The sequence below is a fragment of the Gopherus flavomarginatus genome, chromosome 3, assembly GCF_025201925.1.
Source record: "Gopherus flavomarginatus isolate rGopFla2 chromosome 3, rGopFla2.mat.asm, whole genome shotgun sequence".
NCBI classification, from domain to species: Eukaryota; Metazoa; Chordata; order Testudines; family Testudinidae; genus Gopherus; species Gopherus flavomarginatus.
The window spans coordinates 119,030,991-119,056,680 of NC_066619.1; positions in this window are offsets into that span (position 1 = coordinate 119,030,991).

The following is a 25,690-nucleotide window of genomic DNA, read 5'->3' on the forward strand; positions in this document are numbered from 1 at the left end:
ACAAGGAAACCCAGGCAGATAAATCATATATGGCCATTGCAGTCTTTACTGAAGGAGTATTGAGACCAATAGAAATCATTCTCATACCACTAACCACACAAAGGGACAGCTTCCTCCACAAACTCCACAACCTTAACACCATCCTTGCCACCATGGATGTCTCCTCCCTATACACTAATATCCCTCACAGGGATGACATTGTCTCAAATATTTATAAGACAATGGACAACACTCAGATACCCATCCCACACATATCATCCAAGTAATCTATTTCATCCTCACCCAGAACAATTTTATATTCAACAACAAACACTTTGTCCAAACCATGGGAACAGCCATGGGTACTAGGATGGCTTCCCAATAAGCCAACCTCTCCATGGGCCACCCAGAAGAAGAATTTCTGGACAAATGCACCACAAAACCAATGATATACCTGAGATACATTGATGATATTTTCATCCTCTGGACAGACAACTTAAAGTCCCTCATAGATTTCCATCATAACTTCAACCACCATCACCCATCCCTTAAACTCTCTCTGGAACACTCCCACACTAGCATCAACCTCCTGGACACCCTGATCAGCTTCAACAATGGAATCCTACAAATATATACAAGAATCCCAAGGATTACCACACCTACCTTCATGGATCCAATAACCATGCAAAATATATCAAGAAATCAGTTATTTACAGATACCACAGAATATGCTCTGAGGAGAAAGTCAGGATATACACCTTAACATACTCAAACCACCTTCACCAAACAAAGACACTCCACCAGAGAACTAGAGTGCATCATGGAACGGGCCACTCAAATACCCCAAAAGAACCCGCTTCAGTACAGAAATAAAACCCTCTTTGACGCAGACCCATAGTTGTCACTTACTACCCCACACTGGAACCCACAAGGGGTATCAAACAATTACAATTCATACTCAGTGGATATCCCATCCTGAAATAAATCTTTCCTGCAAACATATCTCCACTGCTACAATGATCAACACCCTCCACAACACACCTTTCAAGATCCATAGGTCCTACACATGCCTATGACAACATGTGGTGTACCTCATCCAGTCAACTAAATGCCCCAATAACAACGATGCACGTGAAACCAGACATTGACTACAGTCTCAAATGATCTCACAGAGAAGAATGATCTCACCTGTGGATGAACACTTCACAAAAAAACAATTACTCTATATCTGACCTATCAGTCCTCATCCTCAAATGAAACCTTCACAACACTTACAAAAGACAAGCTGGGAACTTAAATTCATAACTTTGCTAGACACTAAAAATTATGGTCTTAATAAAAACACCAGATTTATGGCTTATTACAACAATCTGTAATCCACTAACCTCTCTTTTTATCCTATGACTACAGAGGTGTTAATGGGCCACTTCACCTTGAATTGCCATTCTTCAACAACAACAACAATAAATTTCAGAAACAGACTTCAAAGAGAAATTGCAGAGTTACAATTGATTACAATTCATTTAACTTAACACTATTAATTTGGGCTTGAACAGGGACTGGGAGTGGCTGGCTCACTACAAAAGCAATTTTCCCTCTCTTGGTATTGACATCTCCTCATCAATTACTGGGAGTGGACCACATCCACTCTGACTGAATTGGCCTTCAACATTGGTTCTCCACTTGTAAGGTAACTAACTCCCTTCTCTTCATGTGCCAATATATATTTATGCCTGTATTTGCAATTTTCACTCCATGCATCTGAAGAAGTGGGTTTTTTACCCATGAAAGCTTATGCCCAAATAAATCTGTTAGTCTTTAAGGTGCCACCGGACTTCTCACTATTTTCACCTTGAACAGTTCCTTAGAATGTATGCTAATGACTTATGCTAAACTATGTGTTCAACCTTGTATTTACTCGTGACTCCTTTCCCAAACTTCAGGAAGAGCTCTCTGTGACTCAAAAGCTTGTCTCTCTCAAAAACAGAAGTTGGTCCAAAAAAAAAAAATACTTCACTCACTTTGTCTCTCTAAATTCAACTAAGACATATGATACAAAATTGGACACCTAGGACTCCATTCTATAATGTGTTATTGTTATGGTCCATTTACATCCATTTTCTCAATTTTGCTTTAAAAAAATTAGTAGAGAACTCATCAAAAGCTCATAACTTCCATGGCTTTTTCTATTCATTAACCCCTCTAACTGGATGTAAATGACTACACTGAGGCACACACGAGCTCAAAAGGCAGGCAGACACATATACACACTGATACCGCTGATTTTGTCAATCACAAATGAGGAACACCCAGCACCAAAAATTTCCAGTGTTAAAATGAGATTTCTAACCCTCTGGCCATTTCTACCACACTGATAATTCACAATAGGCTTCAGTGACAACAGCAATAGAATTCCCATTAATATGTACGAGCACATTTTTAAAAGCAAGTTATGGAAGCTGCGAAGTTAAGCTCTCAAAGGTTAGGAAATTCTACACACACCTGCTAATATCTCCCTTGAGCAGGTGGACAAGAATGCCAGGGAATCACCATAGTCTTGGCTCTTCCCCTCCTATCCCCTGGCTAGCACAGGCAGGCAGCATTGAGGGTTAGGGAGAAAGATGTGGAGGTGAGACTAGCAGCATGTTGTGGGTATAGGCAGGCAGTAAGTTACTACACTTCACTCGCAGCAAGGAAGCAGAGGAGGCATTTTGCCATAGTCAAAGATGTGTCTACGAGAAAGTGCTCTGCCTAAAGCCACAATCCAACCCACAGTACAGAAGAGGGGCTGGAGCGGCCTGACTGAGGCTTTGAATCTCACAGTGGACAGCAGCAGTTTAGGGATACTAGGGAATTTCAGAATCTGGCAGCGCAGGGGAGAGGGGCTTTGCTGACAGCTGATCCCTACATTCTGGGCACTGACTCCCAGAAGTGATCAGACTGACCACAAGCCTGGCTGCCTTAAGAACATAATAGAATTACATTATTTAACAGTTTTCTAATTCTAATTAAACGTATATGGGAGGAGGCAGAAAAACTTAGAACACATAAAAGATACTACTACACGTTTTTTTTAAAATGAAAAATTTGTACTCCACACAGATACAATAGCACAAGGCACGAAACCACATTGATGGAATCTGTCGTATAGCACACATTTTTTCTTTCCTATTACCAAAAAAAACCAACCAACCAACCAAACAAACAAAAACCAACACAAAACTCCTAACCCACTATTCAAGTTCCTTTCATTTGGTTTGTTGTATGAAAGGCTGATTATGTTACAGAAATCATTGGTGCCCTAAGACTACATCCAACCATATAAACATACAAGAATAGAATCACTATTATGGGGCTGCAGATTTCTATGGGCTAACCCCTATATCTCTTCGACTCCTGCATGGAGGGACATGACCCACTGGAATCAGTGTAGTTCTAATGAGGAAAGAACAGCATCTGGGTACACTGTGCAAATATTTCATGTTTCTTTAGTGAGACGATGAAGACCACTGAGGGCTTTGGGAGGCCATGGGTGGGCCAAAGAATGAGCAGGTTGGAGACAGTGGAAGCATCAGTCAGCCATTCTTCTTTGCAGAGGAGTTTATCTGTGCTCTGGGATGAGCTATAAGCCTGGAGGACAATACATCGGTTTACCATTCAGGCTGCAGATTAGATTCCAGGATACTGATCCTCTGCAAAAACAAATAAAAAAACAACCTACACACCACGGATGTGCAATTAGGTTAGAAACAAAGCTATAATAAGGGAAGGAATTCATTATATGGAGTAATGACAGGAGTGAATGATTCCATAATGGCTAAACCTGATCATGAATATTTAGTGTACAAAAAAGCTAAACAGAAACCAGATTTTATTTTGGGTTTCTACCACTGCTAAAAGGCTTTTAAAATTCTTGCTTATAGCACATTTTACCCCTGGAACCACCCAGGTTGCAATCCACATTGATCACTGGTGGATTTAAATGATAATGTTTAACCCCATTGTTTTGGAGGTCTCACATACTTGTTTTAATTGAAGATAAACTTTTACTATCTGATTAAGAAGAACAAATGACTTATGGTTTGGTATATCAACCTCACCCATAAATAAATGCAATACCTGGTTCAGGGTTAACCTTTCTGCTCTGTTTTGTTTGACTCACGAATATAATATGTTGCCTTCTTCCTCAGCCAAGTGTGAATTCAAAGAAGCAAACAGCATTCTCCAAATGAGCATCAACATCAAGGACCAGAGCCCAAATCAGGTTTCTGAATTTAAGTACCTTGGGGGCTGGTTAACAGTAAATGGAGAAATTGGCAGGACTGCAGGCAAGGCTGCTGAACGCAGGGGAAGATAAGTGGCTCAAGATAAGTAGAGTGATTTATGATAAATGGATGGCCAGACTACATAAGGGATAACTACACAAAACCACATAGAAGAGCTGGTCTTAACGTGGATCAGAGACATGGGTGACCAAAGAGAAGCACTTGAAAAGATTTGAAGCCATGGTAATGAGACGTTTGATGTCAGCAAGAGGGGTAACATTGTTGGACCATGTGCAGAATGATGTCATCAGGAGTGAGACCAAGGCCTGTGGTATCAAAGAAAAGCTGAAAGAGAAAAGGTAGATGGGCATGTAAAAATATGGATGAAGAGAATCCTATTCGAAAGGCACTTGTGACTAGAGTTCATGTGCGGAGAACAAAAGGACAGCCAAGAAAATGATGGACAGCCTGTATACCAAGAGGAGGAAGTGGATAGGAAGAGAGCGCTGGACCGGCAAGCCTGGAAAAGACTGATCTGGTAACCCAACCCAGCTAGCTGGGAACAGGGAAAGAAGAAGGTGAAGAAGAAATAGCACTTTCCAAAGCTAAATACTCCTTCCGTTGGCATGCTAAACAATGGAATATATACATATTATAGGCCGGACTCGCAGCTTAATAAGGTTGCCCAACTCAGCCCATTGTAAGACCTGTTTTCAGTTGCTTATAACTTGCCAAGCTGATAGTTTGGGATGAAATTTTTCATGCTGGGTGTCTGCCTAAGGCTGTACATGTTTGTAAAATTTCAGCCATAATGGTTCAGCTATTTCCAAGAATGAGGGTAGAGAAAAATATGTTGTTCTGTCCACACTGAAGTATAAGGCTGACTGTTATTTTGATAAGCCTTTACATCCCCATGCTTTGTAGCAGGGATTTGAAACTGGGAAAAGAGGTGGCCCTTTGTGTCAGGGATGAAATTTATGCCATCCCTGTGACAATCCACCAAATTATGGCCAAGAGATAAGCCTTGAAGAAAAAAAAAAATCACACACTCTCAGTAGGTTGGCTACACCTTCACAGCTAAAAGCTGTAAAGATTCCATCTCTACTGAACATGTAATATCCCAAGACTAAGAAGATCTGTTTCTGCAATATCTGTGAAACCCACTGTCAACATGTGTATTTCATCCCCATCTAGTGCTGATCCACCTAGAGAATGACAACTTACTACTGCTACCGGTTTCCTCATTAATTCAAGTGACAGGTCTGCATAGTGGATCTACAGGTTCCAACCTTGCTGATGAACCATGTGGGTGTGAATATGATGCCACATAATGGAATTTCTATTTTTCAGTTCCCTTTTTTAAAATAACTAGGAAATTATACACAAGACTATGTTAAAAACATTAACGTTGCGAAGTCACACAGAACACAAAAGTTGGGAAATGCTAGAATTAAGATTACCAGTGCAATCTTAATTTGCCCTTACCCCACATTGCATAAATTTTGTGATCCAGTCTTTTGTTACATGGCCAAGAAATAGGAACACCACCTCCCTCATCTCAAAGGGGTGTTGTGAAAAAAAAATCACTAATCATTTGTAATATTGTAGATATGAGCACCATAGAAAAGCCATGAGGAAATTAATGATTCTGTCTTCAGAGCAGGAGTTGAATAGTGTGCAGTAAATAAGGCCTGGGGCCACACACTGAACAATGGTGATAAAAGAAAATATTGAACAGCTGCTCATTAAGTGAGCTCTGCCATTGAGTGTGCACTGAATGAGGCTGGGGTTCTGTGGAAAAAATATCTGAGCATGTAATTAAAGAATGTACAGTATTATAATGCAGAGGAACATGGGGGCAAATTAAGGTTTCCTGGGCAACCTTAATTGTAGCATTTCCTAACTCGAGTGCTTGCTTTGTAACCTTAATATTTTCCGTGTGTGTGTGTGTGTGTGTGTGTGTGTGTGTGTGTGTGTGTGTGAGAGAGAGAGAGAGAGAGAGAGAGAGATTTATATTATATTGCAAAGTATGTGCTTGGTAATGTACAAAGCAAGTGATTGGATAAAACAATAGGAATGCTAACAGCTATATTGTGACTGTGTGCCCAGACCTGAGCAAGGAGGAGGATATAAGCTCTACCATCCTAATATTAGTTCTGAGACTAGACTGAGAATAGTTCACATGCCTCTGTTCTGAGATGCAACTTTGATCCACAATTCCTTCTTCCACCAGTAAATTACAGCTTCTCCAAAACCATGCTGGCTCGGTGTAAGGAGGCGGTAAAGTTCTGCCCATTCCCTACCACTTCCTGAAAAATCCCTGCCTACCTGCTTCAATGGGGAAGTGAGTAGACAAAGCCTCGGTGCTTGTCACTAAGGTCTAGGCAGCCTGTGCATGAGTGTGAAATACCTCACAGGTGGGAGTGTAATCCAAGGAGCAACCACGCCCTAAATCAACATTACTTTTAAGAAAAGAAATGTATCATGTTGTGCAGTTTGAGAGAAGGGACAGTAGCTTATTTGTTAATTAAAATGATGGTACCAGAGGGAGAGGAAGAATTGTTTTTTTTTTTAAGGAAAGCAAACAATGTTTAATTTTCTGTCTATTCTGCTGTCAGAACTAGAGCATTCCTCGCTATACAGACAACAAATGCCATTCCTGACAATCACCGTTTCCAAATGAAACAGCTCTTCACCGTGATGCTCCTTTATTTTTTTTCTCCCCATCACCACCATCCCTTCTCTTGGAAACTTGAAAGTTATCTCCATAGATGGCAAAACAGAGCAGATTTCAAAGGAAGACTTTCAATTAGACTTTCAGTTAGAGACTACAGAAGCCCTTTTTCAAACCCTGTAAATAATGAATATGGTTATGAAATGAAATGGGCCACCCCCACTTCCCACCACACATTGAAAGGCCTGATGTTAAATCACAAGACTGAACTCTTTGTGGCCCCCTGGAATGTTGTTGCATGGCTCACAAACATATCAAGATGATGTCCTCTGACATGCTTGAGTATGCAGATAAGAAAGTTAGAGAAAGAGATTCTTATGGTGAGCATAGGCATTTGTTGACATATATAAATGACTTACATGTTATTGGTGTCTGCCAGCTAGGATTTTGCAAACACACACAGCAGAGTTGTATGGTGTGCTGCGGAGCTAACTAGCCTTCTGGATTTTCACTTCATTTGCAATTCTGTAAGCACATGTTGGATTCTGCATGGAATGGAGATGTGGGAAGAAAATATAGGCACAGAAACACTTGCGTGAAAAGCTAGACAGTGGTCATGGCTCTCTTTTCTGTACAGAGCTTTGATTAAATTTGCCTTACTTTAAGCCTCCTCTGGATTTCATAATGTGATTATTAAATGATGTTGATCACAGCACAATACTTTAAATATTGTTATACACAAAGGCAAAGGTCAGAATACTCCAACTTATGTGCTTAAAGTTAGGCACGTACACTAGCTAGGCATTTAAAGCACCTGTGAGGATCTAGCCACTTATTTAGAAATCTAAATGTGATTTAGGTGTCTCATTTTCAGCATCCGAACATTTTTGTCAGTGTGTTTTACAAGATAATGTGAACCAAAAGTGGGAGGTGACAAACTTCTCATTGCTGCAGTGTTGTCAACTCCAAATATTCAAAACTTATGAGTCAGGGCCCTTTGCCCCCACAGAAATCATGAGATTTTAAAAATGTGAAAGGTTTGGGGGGGAGGGGTTCACTGACTTCAGAATTCACATTTTCAAGATTTTCTTCACAACCAGAAGGGCTAAAAATGTACCGGGGCGTGGGAGAGGGAGAGTCTTGAAAAGAAACAATAAATATTGTGAGTGTTGAAATAAAATTCTCCGAATTGACAAAGTTGCTGATGGAAGAATAACCTGATCTGCTAGAAGTAGACAATCACTATAGCCTCTAACAAATTGCTTTCAGTACAATTCACAGAAGCATAAGTCATCGGTATAAAATGGTGTTCTGCCACTTGCCCACGCTAACTGGCTATCTGTATTCATAACACAGCACTGCGGGAAGAATTTACTCTGATCAATAATTGTGAGCAATGTAGAAAAACGTGGGGGGGGGGTCATTTGAAACTATTATGTAATAGACTTATATCACTGTAAGGTCTCACATTCTAATCAGAACCTTGGTGGATATTTTTGTCTTGTGACCAATTACATCTGTGCAGTTTCACGATGAGACCTTGTATCAGTCCAGTTTATTCATGTAGACCGTACACTGTACAAACCGAATCAACAAACAAGGCATCCAGTCTCTTTTAATGTTAAAGTGCACTATTGCTCTTACAAATAAAATATCTGTTAGCCAAGATTTTTAACAATTACTGTATAAAGTTAGGTTTCAAAATCTGTAGTTTAGACTTTGAAGGGGGCTGATGAGTACGCAATCCTTCTGAAAAAAAAAAACAAAAACAAAAACAAAACACCCAAACACAGGCCACTTATTTGGATTCATTATTATTGATTTAAAATCCTAATTTTAGGCAGCCATTAAAAAAAAAACTCCTGGCTTTAGCCTTTTAGAGACAGTATATCTTATCACGAACAGTTCGGAAAATGACTGCTGTAATCATAGAAATGTAAGACAGGAAGGGAACTCAAGAGTCTCTAGCTCCTTGTGGTGAGGCAGGACCAAGTATACCTAGACCATCCCTACCAAGTGTTTGTCTAACCTGTCCTGAAAAACCTACAGTGATGGAGATTCCACATTCCTTGGAAGCTTATTCCAGTACTAAACTATCCTTACAGTACAATGGTTTCTTAATATCTAACCTAAATCTCCCTTACTGAAGATTAAGTAGATTTCTTCTTGGCTACCATCAGTGGAAATGTAGAACAACTGATCACCATCCTCTTTGTAATAGAGTTTAACATATTTTAAGACTGATCAGATCCCCCCTCAATCTTCTTTTCTCAAGATTAAACATGGCCATTTTTTTAACCTCTCCTCACAGGTCAGTTTTCTAAGCCCTAAGTTAGGTTGATGTAAACTGCCTTATGTCCAGCTAACTCTGTTAGCATCTACTTTAAAATGTAGCTCATGCCAATGTAACTCGCTCACAACACTGACTTAACTCCACCTCTGTGAAAGGTGTATCAAGGTTTAGATCGAGGTAGTTAGGTTGATGCAGTGTCAGTGTAGATACTGAGTTGCTTACATCAACCATTGCTGCCTTTCAGAACCTGTCCCACAATGCCCCACATTGACAGTTAAATTGGCATAAGTGCTCCTGGTGAGGACACACACTACTGACACAAAGAGTGTAGTGTGGACATGCAAAAGCAGTGGCTGTATGTTGACATAACTTAGGTTGACTTAATTTTGTAGTGTAAACTTGTCCCAAAACTTTTATCATTTTTGTTGCTCTCCTCCAGATTCTCTCTAATTTGTCCATATATTTCTTTGAGTGGCACCCAAAACTGGACACAATATTCCAGCTAAGGCATCACATGAAAGCCAAGTACCATGGGAAAATTACTTCCTGTGTCTTATATATGACACTTATTAATATATCTCAGAATATTTTTTGGAACTTCAACATATTGTTGGTTCATATTTAATTTGTGATCCACTATAATCCCCAGATCCTTTTCAGCAGCATTATAACCTAATCAGGTATTTCCATTTTCTAGTTGTGCATTTGATTTTTTTTTTTCTTTTTAAAGACAGGCCAGCACTTGTGGTAGCATATAGATAACAGACACTAACTCCAGCTAACACAGGTATAAATAGCGGTCTACATGGTGAAGCACTGCTTCAGTGAGTAGAGTAGACACTGCAGAACCCTAGGAAATACACACCTTAAATAGCTCTCTACACACCCAAGCAGGGTTTCCCATGCCTACATTTCTATTTTTAGCTATGTAGCGTCTCACTGCCTCCCTGCTGCCAGAGCATTCCCCACTGTCATGCCCCTGCCAGGGCCTTTCACTACCATGTGTAGCTACACACCACAATGTGGACGCAGCATGTAGCTATGCATACTTTGTAAGCCACCACAAGTGTAGATAAGTCTAGGTGTGGTACTTCGCATCTACCTTTATTGAATTTCATCTTGTTGATCTGAGACTGATTTTCCAATTTTTCAAGGATGTTTTGAATTCTAACCCTGACCTCCAAAGTGTTTGCAACTCCTTGCATCTTGGTGTCATCCACAAATTTTATAAGCAGCCTGTCCACTCCATTATGTAAGTCATTAATGAAAATACTGACTAGTACCAGATGCAGGACAAACCTCTGCAGGATTCTACTAGACATGTCTCTACAGTTTGACAGCAATCCACTGAGAACTCTCTTGAGTATGGATTTTTAACCAATTGCACATCTGCCTTATAGTCGTCTCATCTAGATCACATTTCCCTAGTTTACATTTGAGAATGTCATGTGGGACTGTATCAAAAGTCTTACTAAAATCAAGATATGTAATTTCTATAGCTTCCTTCCTCCCCACCCATTAGGCCAGTAACCCCATCAAAGGAAGAAATTAGTTTGGCATAACTTGATTTGATCTTGAAAAAAATCCATGCTGGCTATTCCTCATAACCCTATTATCTTTTACGTGCTTACAAACTGATTGTTCAGTAATTTGCTCCTGTATCTTTCCAGGTACCAAAGTTAGGCTGACTGGTCTATAATTCCCTGGGTCCTCCTCCTCCCCCTGACTTCTTTTTAAGGATAGGTACTATATTTGCCCTTCTAAAGTTCTCAGGGACTAAACCTCTAACTTCTTCAGAGAAATCACTAACAATTTCAAGATTTCTTAAGAACCCAAGAGTAAATTTCATCAGGGCCTGACAACTTGAATACAATCCAACTTGTCTACATATTCTTTGACCCATTCTTTCCCCATTTTGGCTTGTATTCCTGCTCCCTTTTTCTTATTAATTCTATTGAGTATCTAGTCACCATTAACCTTTTTAGTGACAGCTGAAGTAAAATAGCACCTCAGCCTTCTTGATGTCATCTGTTATTAACTTGCCTTCCCTACTACACAGAGGACTACATCTCTCCACATCTTTATCTTGCTCCTAGAATATTTTCCTTTCTGAGTTGTCCCACTAACTCTTTGAAATAGAGCTGGGCAAAATTTTTCAGCTGAAACATTTGCCGAATCTGCATTTTTCCCCTCCAAAAGCACTTACATATTTGGAAATTCATGTTGGCACCTGAAGGAGGGCAGGGGAACAAACTAAGTTTTAAAAAGTGATTACGAATACATACTTTAAAATCTAGAGGCAGGATATTTTGTCCTAACATTAGTAATAGAAAAGGAGGTATCAAGTCACATATATATTTTTTTTTGTTTCAGCTAGAGGTTTCAAATTCAGACGATGCCCCACTACCCATATGTTGAATGGGTAGTCACTTGGCAATTGAAAATATATAGTAGGTCAGCAATGTGGTCAAATTATTCTATGTTTATTGCTGTTCCTTTTCCTCCCAAAAGGGAAAGGTAAATAATTGGCCTTGGGTTTTAAGGGTTACCTTTAAAAAAAATCCCTGTAGAGCACCAGACTGGAATTGGTATCTCAAAAAGGCTGAGCAGTTCAGAAACTTTTACAGTGACTGAGAGGGCTTGATTTGTCATTGTGTGACTCCACAGGCTTTCGCCAAGATTATCACACAGATGCATTTAAGTTGCCTTTGTAAAGCGAAATCATTTCAGGCTTTGATCTTTGTGAGCTCATGGATAATTTATTACCCTCATCTTTGGAGGAGAGCTGTTAGTCTGCCATTTCTCCCCCTGCCTGGACTGCAATGCTGTATTGTTTAAAGGTAAAGTATCCATTGCTGTGGCGCAGCAAGCTGCAGTTAAACTGAAAATATCGAGTGTAATGAAACATATTTGCTTCTGTGAATGAAGGTAAAACTGACTCACCAAATCCCTTAAAGACAAGGGTCAATGAAGATGCAGAAACACAAACTACACTGGAGGGACAGTAAGAAAATAACCTTACATATGCACTGTACTGTACAGTTCTACCCTACAGCTTGAAACTATATATATGTGCGCCAGGATAGCAGTAGGAGGTTGTTCTCTTTGACGACCAGCCAATTTGCCAGTGGGTTTCACATAGACTCATAGACTTTAAGGTCAGAAAGGACCATTATGATCATCTGGTCTGACCTCCTGCACAACGCAGGCCACAGGATCTCACCCATCCACTTCAGTAACAAACCTATGTCTGAGTTATTGAAGTCCTCAAATTGTGGTTTGAAAACTTCAAGCTGCAGAGAATCCTCCAACAAGTGACCCGTGCCTGATGCTGCAGAGGAAGGCAAAAAACCTCCAGGGCCTCTGCCAATCTGCCCTGGAGGAAAATTCGTTCCCGACCCCAAATATGGTGATCAGTTAAACCCTGAGCATGTGGGCAAGACTCACAAGCCAGCAACCAGGAAAGAATTCTCTGTAGTAACTCAGATCCCAACCCATCTAACATCCCATCACAGAGCACTGGGCATCTCTTTGCTGAGATAAGAGGAATGTTGAGACTGAGGACTATGGGTTGAATTTCATGTCCTGGAGGGGAGTAATCTCTAGTGGTTATAGAGCCTTCTGCTTCTGTCCACTCACAAAGCCTGTCTCTGCGTCATGTGCTCCTGCCCACTGCACCCCACCTCCTGTTCCTATTCTTCTCTCTCCTTATCTATCTCGATACTTCTAGCTCCTGCGGTCTCTGCTTCTTCCATGTGTCTCTCTACACACTCCGGTGCTCTTTCCCCATTGCGTCTCCCAGCCACTGTTGCAATTCAAAGACCTAGTAAGTCTGAGAATATATTGCTCTGTCAAACATATCTAGAATGGAATACAAAAAGGGGTAATATATTAAAAGATCTAAATGTAGGAAATGCTAACGGTAATGTTGCACGTGCAATCTTGGCTCTGTCTCATACTGTTTCTCAAGCTCTCTCTCTCTATATATATGAATTTTAAAGATGCCTATAGTATTTAGACACAGGCCCACAAAATTACTACACAGTTTTGAAAATCAAGACCCAGAAGTTATAGCCCTAGTTTTCCCATATATGGCATTGCAATATTTGCCTATTGCATGGGGCAATTATTTGTAGAACTAGTCAGAAAATTCTATTCTCTAAAATATATATATACATTTTTTAAATTTTCACACAAGTGATTTGGTTTTTGATAAAACATTGAATATTGAAGTTTTCAAAAATCATACCATTAGCTTGTATTTGTTTTCTTTGAAAAACTGGAACATTTCAAAAGACACAAATTTTAACTTTTCACTACAAAAAATATTGATTGAAAAATATTGACCAACTCACAATGTTGGTAAAACACTCTAAATATTCAATGTGCTGGATTATTAATGATCTTTGCACAGGAATGGGAACAGGATCATGCACTGCCAGGCTTGTCAGCAGGTTTTTATGTGGGGGGCACTCTTTTAGCTTTACACAAAGAAATCCAAAGAAAGTACTCTACTTCTGAAGAGCAAACTTTGTCCGACACAATTAAAATACAAAAGTCCTTATTCCTGAAAATTTAGCATCTAATTTTTGCCTGCCATGCACAAAACAATCCTGCACAGCCAAGTTATCTTTTTACACTCTGTTTAGTTTTATGGACTGTAATAGCTGTTTGTTGGGGCCATTTGTAATGATACTGCCAACACTATGCACTACAGTAAATGGACAGCTAGCAGTCGGTATTCCATTACCACAGGATAAACTGTAATGATCTGATTAATCATTCAAGTTTCTAGAAACACTTTTATTCTGTCCAGAATAGAATAGAATAGAATTGGTGGCAATAAAATACAGTCTTTTGCACAGGACTGTACATTTTAAAAAGGAGGAATTTTATTTGAAATGTACAGTTTATAAAAGTAATTTTGATTTGATTAACATGGATAAATTTCATGCCAATCTTTTCCTTGTCTGATTCACTTGGGAAAATTTAGAGGAACAATTCAAAAACAGGCTTGCAAATATGCATATAGAATTTCAGTGTTAGGGTTTCATTTTTGCAAAGCCATCTTCTAAATGGCATCAAGAATCTTGGTATATGCACCCATTGCATGTGCAAAACTTGTGTGCGCAAATGGGTACTTGTGTATCTAGTGTATTTAACTGTGTGTGAAAATCAGTATCTTAGTATGTAAAATGAGTACGTGTGCGCATCAATGGGCACCCATACTCAAAATTATTTGTATTAGACATGCAAACATCAGTTTGTACGTGCAAGTGTGCATTTTGATGGCATCATGCCAGTAGACACAACATTTGAGGTTGTAATTTTAGTAGCCAGATTTAAAAGTTTAATTCTAAGTAGTGTCATATTGTAATATAATTTTTATTTATGTTATTAATGGGAAAACATGATTCACCAAGACACTTGTCCCCAAAGCACTTCAGCCCAGATCCTCAGAAGTACTTAATTCCCACTGAAATCAGAGTTAGGTGCTTAAATATCTTTGAGTATTTGGGCCTTAAGAACCGAAAGTCAGCAGGACCACTCTTGTGCTTAACTTGAAGCCCATGGGTTTAAAGTTAAGTACAGGGGTAAGTTCTTTGCTATATCAGACCTCACGCGCACATACACAAAACGTCACAGGTCAGATTTTCAGAAGTACTGAGCAACTGCTATTGAGGCTAGATTTTCAAAACAGCTCAGCTGCAATTTATGAACTCTAAATGAAGAGGAGAGATCCTCAAAAAGATTCAGCATCCAACAGCTCCCACTGTAAAAAGCTGGCTGTAATATAGCTATGAGAATCTCTTCTCTATTTAATATACAGTTACAACACTTCATCAACATTATTAGGTATTACATGTGCACACTGAGGAGAGAGTAAATCCCCTAAGTAAACTCAGCTATTTTGCGTCATAGGAGGAGGAGTTTTCTCAGTGTGCGTTCTTAACAATTTAGCAGTTTCAAGAAGTGCTATTTATAGTCCCCCAAATCCCTCCAAAATTCTTAGCAGATAAGGGCATGTGAAATTTCTACGTATTTCTTTTCTAAGGTACTTACTTGATCTTCATTACTGTAGTATCTGAGCACCTCACAACCTTTAATGTATTTATCCTCACAATAGCCTTTGGAGGTCAGGAAGTATTATCCTGATTTCACCAGGCCCAAATACTCAGTCTTTCAAACTGAGAGACAGAGGGCATGCCTATACTGCAACACAAGCCTCGGCTCAAGGCTAACCCTCCTTGCGTCTACACTGCAATTACACTAACCCACGGGTTGAACTCAGGGTCCTAGGACCCTGCAGGGCTGGAGGATCTGAGTTCTAGTCAAGCTGAGACCCATGGTCTCAATCCCATTGCTTTGTAGTATAGCCAGAGCCCTCCTTGACTCAGGTCCTAGGAGTCATCTGGAAGTATTCCACAATTCCATGGGTCAACTTCTTTTGTCCTCTTTATCTCAACAATCTGCAGTCCACTGTACTGAAAATGGAAGCCGCCGCACCAACCTCCTTGGAAAACAGCAGCAGCTTAGGTCAGTGTTAACCCCCTCTGTTCTGATCACCAATCTGCAAACACACTATCAGAAAGCCTCCTGGGTTTGCAATGGAGCGTGAACTGATCAAACTTTGCCCAAGGTTAGATACTTCCGGGTAATGTGGAGAGTGGGCAGTAAAGTTTTCCCACAGTGAATCACGTTCCTAGGGCAAGAGAGGCCATGGGTGGAGGGCTCTGGGGTATGGTTACTTTGACTCGTGTCTTCCCACTGGACTCCAGACCCCTAGGTTGGAGTATGGGTCAGAAAATTCTTAACCTAGGGTTAAAATGCAAAGTAGATGCTCAAGCACAGGGTTCCCTAACACTCAAGCTCCCAGTGACTCAATAGGTATGTCTACACAGCGCACAGCAGTGAGCCTCAGCCCCAGGTCGACAGACTCGGGCTTACATGATGGCACTAAAAATAGCTGTATAGATGTCACGGCTCAGACTCTGAAGCCCACCCTCTTCCCTAGGCTTCAAAGCCCAAGCCACATCATCCTCAATGGGCAGGTTCCCTCAGAAAGAGCCCTTCTAGCGATCTCATGCAGCCTGTCCTGAGGAACATAAAAATATAATCTTCAAAAATAAGCCACCAACAATTCACAGCCACCGGTGACCCCACAATCACATATGTCACATAGAAACTGTGCAGCAGTTATGGATCTAGTAGGCCCCAACGAGCAGGGCCGGCTCCAGGCATCAGCTCAGCAAGCAGGTGCTTGGGGCAGCCAAGGGGAAGGAGCAGCATGTCAGGCTCTTAGGTGGCAATTAGTCGGCGGGTCCCTCGGTCCCTCTCGGAGGGAAGGACCTGCCGCCGAATTGCCACTGAAGAAGAAAGTGGTGCAGTGGAGCTGCAGCCAATCGTGACTGCAGCTTTTTTTTTTTTTTTGCAAAACCCTGGAGCTGGCCCTGACAACAAGTGTGGCGAGCCATGCTGGCAAAGTGCACTTCCAAAGAGGATGTGCTTGCATCCCTCAACTCTCTCTAGATCCTGACCTGAGAAATGGAGAATGGTGAGTATGGTTTTATCTTTGTTTTGAAACAATTTCAATGATTCTATGGAAGTATATTTAATATTTATTTACAAAAGAGGGCAGCCTATTTCTCTCTCAGGATATTGGGCAAAACCCATCACAATAAAAGGGTCACATATCTCAGATGAGGGAGGGGGCACACAGAACCCTGAATTTCACTGGCTACAGGGGACAAAGAATGAAAACACAGGGTGTGTGTGTAGGGGTGCAGTCACATGGTCAAAACAAGGGTGGATACCAAACAGAGGTTCCTGGACAATGCCCACTGTTCCAATAAGGACTCCTTGGACACTCACTGCCCTAAGTGAGTCTGCCTGGATGCGTGCACAGACAAGAAACTGGAAGAAAAGACTTGGATATTGAATTCCTCAATCCACAGACCAAATGCACCACAGGAAAGAGCAATAAAAGTTTCCATATAACATTCTAATATTCCTCAGTCAGGAGCAGTAGGGTGAGAATAGCTTAGTCTCCAAACTCACTTAACCTTTCACTTTTCTGCTGAGTCAGAAAGATGCCAGCTATGGTATTACCAGTGCATGGAATTGGATTGTGAGTCTTGCAATATTGGCTATTTTTCTTAAAGCCCAGCTCCTGGAGTCATGTGATTGTGACAGAACTGGCAATTTCTTGCAATTGCTTCAGGAGAGCTAATCATATTAACTTTATGTATCATTGTGGGCCATGTAATTCCATGGGGGAGGGTAACCACAGCCCTTCCAGGAGTTAAGATCAGTGCAAGTTCACTAAAGCCATAACACTTCCTCCTCATGAGGGTAACCTAACTAGTGAAAACTGGATTCTTCAGAGGTCAGACAAAGAACGGACTTCCAGATAAACAGCCTGAGTTTAAACAGACTCAAGGCCTTTGTTCTGGTCTAGCAAACAGACAGGACCTTCTGTCTAAGGGGAGGACCCCAACTCTTACGGAAGGGTTGGAAGGACTGATGCCCAACAGAGACCTTGTGGAGATGTGAGGAAGGAGTGGTCTGTGGTAAGCTTATTAGCATGCATGTAAGTTCTTGTACTGTTTTAAGTATATTTCCTCTGTAATGCTTTTACCTTCAGAATAAATGCAATTTGTTAGAAAGAGCAGTACAGTCATTTAAAACTGTTGGCAATTACCCCTTACATATCCTTCAAAGAGAAAGCAAAGCAGAAATTCTAGCTTACTTAGGAAGTCGACTTCACTAGGAAATTCACAGCGTATGCAGGGAATTGTGCAGCCTGGTGTTACTGCTGTCAGGAAGACGAGAGGTGTGTGTCTCCATCCAAGAGAATGGACAGCTGCGGAGTTGTAAGCCCCTGAATGGGTGCCCTTTCTGGACCATGATGGGGAGATATGGGTGTCATTGCCCTGAACTGTGAGAGCGATTACTTGAGACATTCAACTTTCTAGCCCTCAGGGTTGCAAAAAAAAATTTGAAACCTAAAAGTTTTGAAATCAGAAACAAATTAAAAAACCCCAATATTTGTTATTTCTACAATCTTGTGATTTTTAAACTAATATGATTTTTCATGACCCACTAAGATTTTTTTTTAAGCTTACTGTTGGCAATACTGCAACTAGTAGCAATTGTGTGGGCAGCAATGTCAAATCATAGATAGATGAAGCTGTGAAAAAAGTGTATTCTGAAAATGCAAAGAAAGTGGGAGAGAAAAATATACATTATTAGTTACTGATTCATATCTTGGCCCAGATCCTAAGATAGCATAAATTGGGGCAGCTTCACTGAACTCTATGGATCTAGAATGACTTCCACCAACTGAAGATCTGGCCTATTGTGTGGTTTAAAATCATTCTGAGGCAGATAACAGAATGGAATTGAATTTATTACTCATAATCCATATGCCAGCGAGCTCTCAGCTATCAAACCCAGTGCTGTCCTCAAGTGTGATTGGCAAAGCATGCATAAAGCTGGATATAACTGAGAAAATATGTTTATCAGATGCCGATGAGAAGGCAGAGAACCAAATGCCTGCACTGATCATGGTTAAGGCTGTGAGTTTGTCATGGAAGTCATGGATCCTGTGACTTTCCAGGATCTCCTTCTGGCTGGCCCAGGAGCAGATTGAGCTGCTCGGGCAGACCCTGGGCCAGCCGCACAGGCTGCTGCTGGGGCAGTCTTGGGCCACTGTGCCCCCAAGCCCCAGCAGCAGCAGGAGTTTGGTTCTGAGAGGGGGATCAGGGCTGATGGTTGGGGCACAGGAGGGGGTGAGGGCTCGGGGTAGCACTTACCTAGGGGGGTGCTCCCTGGAAACAGTGACATGCCCCTCCTTTGGTTCCTAGGCAGAGGCACGGCCAGGAGGATCTTCGTGCTGCCTCCACCCGCAGGTGCCTCCCCCAAAGCTCCCATTGGCCGCAGTTCCCAATGGAAGCTGCGGAGATGGTGCTCAGGGCAGAGACAGTGTGCGGAGGCCCCCTGGCTCTGCCTCTCTAGGAGTTGAGGGAGGGACATGTCACCACTTCAAGAGAGCTATGTGGATCTGGGTAGGGATCCTGCCAGCCCCGCCAATGCCCCCACAGCACTAGCGGGTTTGGCAGGCTGCTCCCCCCAGATAACCTGTGGTGCCACCAGGCCGCCCCCCATCCCAGAGCACCCAAGATTTAGGAGTATATAGTGTAAGTCATGGATAGGTCACAGGCCATGAATTTTTGTTTACTGCCTGTGACCTGTCCATGGCTTACTAAAAATACCCATGACTAAAACATAGCCTTAATCATGATTTATTATGAAAATCTACTAGCTATACGCTGATGCAGCAGAAAAGTTTAGTACAAGATTTCTGATTAAACACAGTAAATGGCATCTTAGCAGCGATAGTGCGATGTGAGTGTTAGAGACCGAATGAGAAGTGTTGAGAGAGGGGGAGATGTATATCCTGTATAATCTACAGAAATAGAAAGAGGAACAGAAGCAACAGCACAGGTAGAACATTCCTGTATTTTCTAAGGCTACTAAGGTATTGATTATATCTCAAAACTAAAATGATTTATTTAAATTTCCCACTGATCAAAACCTTAAACAAGCAGCTGCCAACAACTTCAGCCATTCAATTTTTTTACACAGTAAGATACAAACAAATAGCACAGACATGTCAGTCAAACATGCCAGGAACTCTCCTCCACCATTTGAAAATAATCGCTAGGGCAGTGGAACACTGCAAACAGCTGCAGTCTGATCTGTCCGATGTATTCTCTCTCATCTGGGAAACTATAACTCACCTCCTTGCCAAAGACATGGTCAGCTGCAAAAAAAAACAAACAAAAATCTCCACACACAATATAATATGCATTTTTTTCCAAGAGGAAATGGTTACTGCAAAAATCCCTGTACCAGCATGGAGAGAAAACACGCACTCCAAATGGCATTGTATGTAGAGATAAGAAAATCTGTATTCAGTAGTACACTGATTTTTATTCAATCAGAATCAACCTAACTTATAGGAAAACTAAAGATTACAATATATCTGGCTTTGCTTGCCAGACACCCACTGCTAACTACAGACCACACGATCAAGTGCATCCTATGATGACTATGTAATGGGCTCAGGGCAACAGCGGAGGGGGAGCTCTGTCAGAAACGGCATTACTTGTTTCTGAGGGTACATCTATATTAGCCGCTGGATCGGCAGGTAGTGATTGCTCTATCTGGGATCGATTAATTGATATATTGCAATTTATTGCTCTGACGTTGACTCCTGTACTCCACCGCGGTGAGAGGTGGAAGCAGAGTTGACAGGAAAGCGTGGCAGTCGACCGCATGCAATGTGGATGCAAGGTAAGTAGACCTAAGATACGTCAACTTTAGCTATGCTATTCTCATAGCTGAAGTTTGGTATCTTAGGTAGACACCCCCCACACACCCCCCAGTGTAGACCAGGCCTTAGTCACTGATAACTCAGAAGAAAATAAACTTGCATGTTTTATGGACAATGTTGTAACAGACAAAGGATAAGATAGGGTGTTTATCTGTGCGTACTACAAACCACCAAATCATATTAGGGAACTGGGTGACTAGCTCCTTATGCACCTATCTGTAGGGTGTACGAGAAGAAGACAGTATTAAAAAACCTTGGAATTTCTAAATATTATAGGTAACACTTTCCTACTCAAAAAAATGTTGCGGCCAACATGGGGGAAATCTATATTAGATCTCATCTTGACAGATAAAGAGGAACTGATTGCAGAACTAGAAATTAACAGTCACTTAGGTACAAGTGATCACGACTTGATCACATTTATCATGTTTCAACAGAATAAAATCCAGACCAGTACTATATATACACACACACTTGGTACTTTAAAAAGGCGAATTTCACAAAGCTGAAAACAATGATGAGCCAAATCAACTAGGAGGAAGAATTTAATCAGAAAAATATGAATGATAATGAGGAATTGTCTAAGAATTCTTTACTAGAGGCCCCAGAGCCACAATCAAGGAAGGAGGTTGTATTTGTTTTTAAAAAAAATGGTTTAGAGGGGAAGTGGAGGCAGCTATAAAAAAACCCAGTATATTTAACAAATGGAAAACAGAGGAAGCTGATAGTAATAAACATAAGTTGGAAGCTAGGAATTGCAGGAAATTGAGAGGGAAAGCAAAGCAATAAGAAAAAAATCTATTGCCAGCAAATTTAAGGCCAATAAGTCTACACTTACAGTCGCGGGTAGAATAGGGATACTGCAAGCACAAATATAAATAGCTGTGTAGCTGGTGAGGTGCAGATTAGGTGAGTTGAGTACAATGCCCTACGGACCTGAACCCCCAGGGTACATACCCTACATGATTGTATACATGGCTAAGCAGTGACTCACATGGTGTAGTGTCCTGCCTCCTCCCTACTGGGGCTTTTCCCCACTGCAGTGACAGGCTCCCCCCTGCCAGAGCCTTTTACTATGGCATGTCCCTACACAAGTGTGAATGCAGCCTGCCTTTCATTGTGGTATGTAGCTCCACATGAGGTGCCTGTGATCCACATGCCTAAGGAGTTTTTAAATATACTAGGAATAAAAAGAATCCCGATAATGGTACTGGACCATTCCTGGAAATGGCAGACTTGTTAATAATAATGCAGAAAGGGCAGAAGTGTTCAATAACTATTTCTGTTCTGTATTTGGGAAAAGATACAGATTATGTAGTCTCATCATATAACAACACTCTTTCCATTGCACTAGTAGCTCAGGAAGATGTTCAACAGCAGCTACTGAAGTGAGACACTTGAATCTGTTGGTCCAGATAACTTTCATCCAAGAGTTTTAAAAGAGCCCACTGAGGAGATGACTGGACTGTTAGTGTTGATTCTCAATAAGTTTTGGAACACAGAGGAATGTGCCACAAGACTGGAAGAAAGTTAACGCTGTGCCAAAAATTAAAAAGGCTAAATTGGGTTGTCTGGGGTAATTGTAGGTCTGGCAGCCTGACATCCTCAGCAAGATAATGGAGCAGCTGATACACGATTTCATTAATAATGAATTAAAGGGGGCAGTGTAATTAATGCCAGGCCAAACAGACTGGGACTAACTGTCTGACTGAGCCATAAAGCTGAGACAGAAAGGTTTTGTTTATACTTGTGAAAGACTCAAATAAATGAGACTCTTCAGGGACTGTGCTCCTTAATACCCGAGGCTGGTTTGGACTTTAACTCTGCATGGAGGGAAACTGAGGCAGGCCTCACTGGCCACACTATGTTCAACTGCAAGGGGCACTGCGGCAGGCCTATCTCATGCTATCACACCCTCTTATCATATTTTTCACTTCTTATCACAGGCTGACTGTAGTGTTGGAGTTACATAGGAATCAAGTTAACTTTTTGGCAGTCACTGCAAAATCTGTATTTTCACGTTTTGTAAATCCCTTGATGTATAAATTCAAAATCCAATAGATTTACATAAATGACAGACCATTTAGTGCAAGAAAAGACCTTGAATAGGGTTTGAATCAGCCAATCACTCAAGTTTTACATTATCAGTCAGCATACTACTACTACCACCATGCCCATTCATGCAGACTCAGATGCGTTGAATAAAATGAACAAAGTCATCAACACTTCAGGGCTAATTTTTGTTTTAAAAATATGTACATGGAAGCACACACACAAAAGTGCTTCTGTTTAACAATTTTACACCTATGAATAACAGGTAGAGCTCTTAGGAAAATTCCGTTGTGATTAAAGGGATGGGAAAGGGGGAAAAAGAATGTTTTTTTTTTCTTCTAGCCAGATATCAAGATGGTTGGAAAATTTTATTCTAAACATAACAAAAAGGGGGAAAACCAGGAGGTTGTGTGCATAAACATTTGCAATCAGCCCTAATAATAGCTATTTTTATGCAAACAAATGGGTGCCTGTGTATAGAGGTATCTATTTGAATCCACAGACAGCCAGTCTTCATGTACAAATTAATGTTCAAATGTATACATGTGTATTTTACAAGTGCAGTTTTGGGTCCATTGTTTTGAAACAATTCTGTAAATTGTCTTTTGCATCCTCATTACAGGAACGCTCATTAATTTTGATCCCATTCTAAAAAGGCCAGGAGACGCTGCATGCCTCAATATTTCCCACTTAACAGCTGTAGTGGGCTGAACCATTGATTACATAGTAACTAACAATAAGATTCCTGTGCTGCCCACCAGATGTGCCTGAGCGCTGTTTTGGAGAAGCCACCTATAGAGATAGGAAGGTGGATTAGTCCTTGGCCTCTCTGCTGAGAATGCTATTTGCGAAGGTGGTTTTCACAGGGAGACCTTTCCACTAGGAAACTGGTTGAGCCCGCTGGCTACGATGCCTCTTTCTGAATATTGTGCCAGATTCTCAATTGTTGTAAATCATAGCTCCATTGAGACCAGTGAAGCTATGTGAATGTACATCATCTGAGGACCTGACTTATGAGCATCATTTTATCAATACAGCCCCACAAGTATACATGTATGTTTACAAAACACGGAGTAAAGCATAGTCCCTTATTTGAGGAGATGGCAGTCTAACTCAAACAAAAACAAAGCAATGACCTAGAGGGAAAAGGGTCTCTATCCCTTATACACATTGTCCCTTTAAGCCTTAGATCGGAACAGTACAGTGTGACTTGAAGGATCAAGTAATTATGAATACTACCGCTATAGAGGCCATGGTGTGTGTTGCCCTGACCACTCCAACACACACAAAGACATGGTCCCTGCCTTACAGAACTTATTACTGCAAAAGCCTTCTAAGCAAATCTTATTACAATTGTGTTGGAAGGTGGATGGTTAAACAGTGTTTCAAAGTTCGTCTTAGGTTGTGGGAGGTCAATAATGACATTAAGATCACAATCTGTAATCCCTCATCATGTAGTGCAACAGCTGATGTGTCACTGCTGATACTTTCCTGTGATAGATATACTTGGAACCAGCTCCTGGAGGCAAAAGGATGATATTCAGGGAGTACATTATCAGTTACGTGCAAATATCTTTCCCCTTACAGAAGAGTATTGGATGAATATAGTCAAATGCTGTAGGGCTCTTTCATTCCTTAGCCCTGGGTCATAATAATGGTGATGCCTTTTTTCATTTCTCTTTCCGAGGAACTGCTGTTGGATTTTAACACTGTATTCTTTAAAAAATAAAAAAATAAACCAGTTAGTGTTTCAGCCTCCAGGTTTTGCTTTGTATTTTGCCCAGGGCAAATGTGTTTGCCTTGAAGCTACATATTTATATTCCCACCGCCCAAACAATAAAAACAAACATTTATAGGGGAAAAATAAACTATGTGAGACCCAAACATTGAAAAGTGGCTTTCTTTTGTACCTTCAGGGCAAGACAGCTAGAAATGCAGTAATGTATACTAGTCTTGTGAACCAAACAAGTGAATAAACATTTCATCACATATTATCTGCTTCATTTAATTCACAATGGCTTTAATAGATAATATTCAGAACATAGTGTGCTTGAATGAGCATGGCATTTGCTGTCCTGGAGCACTTACTTGGACAGACTGGAAACTATATGAAGGCAATTAACATTTATCATAAATCAAACAAGGCTTTTATGGCATTCACAGGAGTACCGTTGGAAATGCCACTTTGCAGACAACCATGAAGATGTGAAGCAATGGAAAGAAAAAAAATTAACATAAACCTTTCGGGCAGATAAGTAACCAATTGATTTTTCACTTCCAGAGCTCTTGACAACCTGAAATGACACTAGATAACACACACACATACTTTCAACTATCCTGGTTAATCAAGAACAAACAATACAATCTGTCTGTTCAGCATACGTTATGAGGTGATGTGGTCTATACGTTTTTTCCCTCTCTCTTAACCACAGATGGTTTCCCCATGAGTGAGTTATGAGGGTTATCTCAAACAAGAATTAATAAAACATCACCAGGCCACTATGCATATGACGCATGTATTACAGGAACTTGATTTTAAATGTGATATCGGAGAGGTCTGGTGAGGAGAAGGATAAAGATGCCGAATACTTTGTAAAGTCATATGATAAAGCTGATTTAATATTCACTGTTTGTAGTACAATAGCACCTACATGCACCGCACAATAGCAGGGCCTCATTGTGCTTTATGTTGTAAACATACATAAGAGACAGTCCCTGTCCCTAGGAGCTTACAGTCGAATGTGACAAAGGCTTTGTGTACACTACCACTGTTGTCATACAACTTTTATCGGTCAAGGGCGTGAAAAAACACACTCCTGGCTAGCATAAGTTTCACCAGCAAAAATGCTGGTGTGAACAGCACTATGTCAACAGCCAAAATAGCTAATGACACTTGCTGTGGTGGTTTAATTATGCCGCCAGGAGAGCTCTCTTCTGCCAGCAAAAGTGGCTACACAGGAGACTTTACAACAATACGTCTGTGTCACTAAAATTCATCGTGTAGATATAGTCAAACATCAGACCTGACA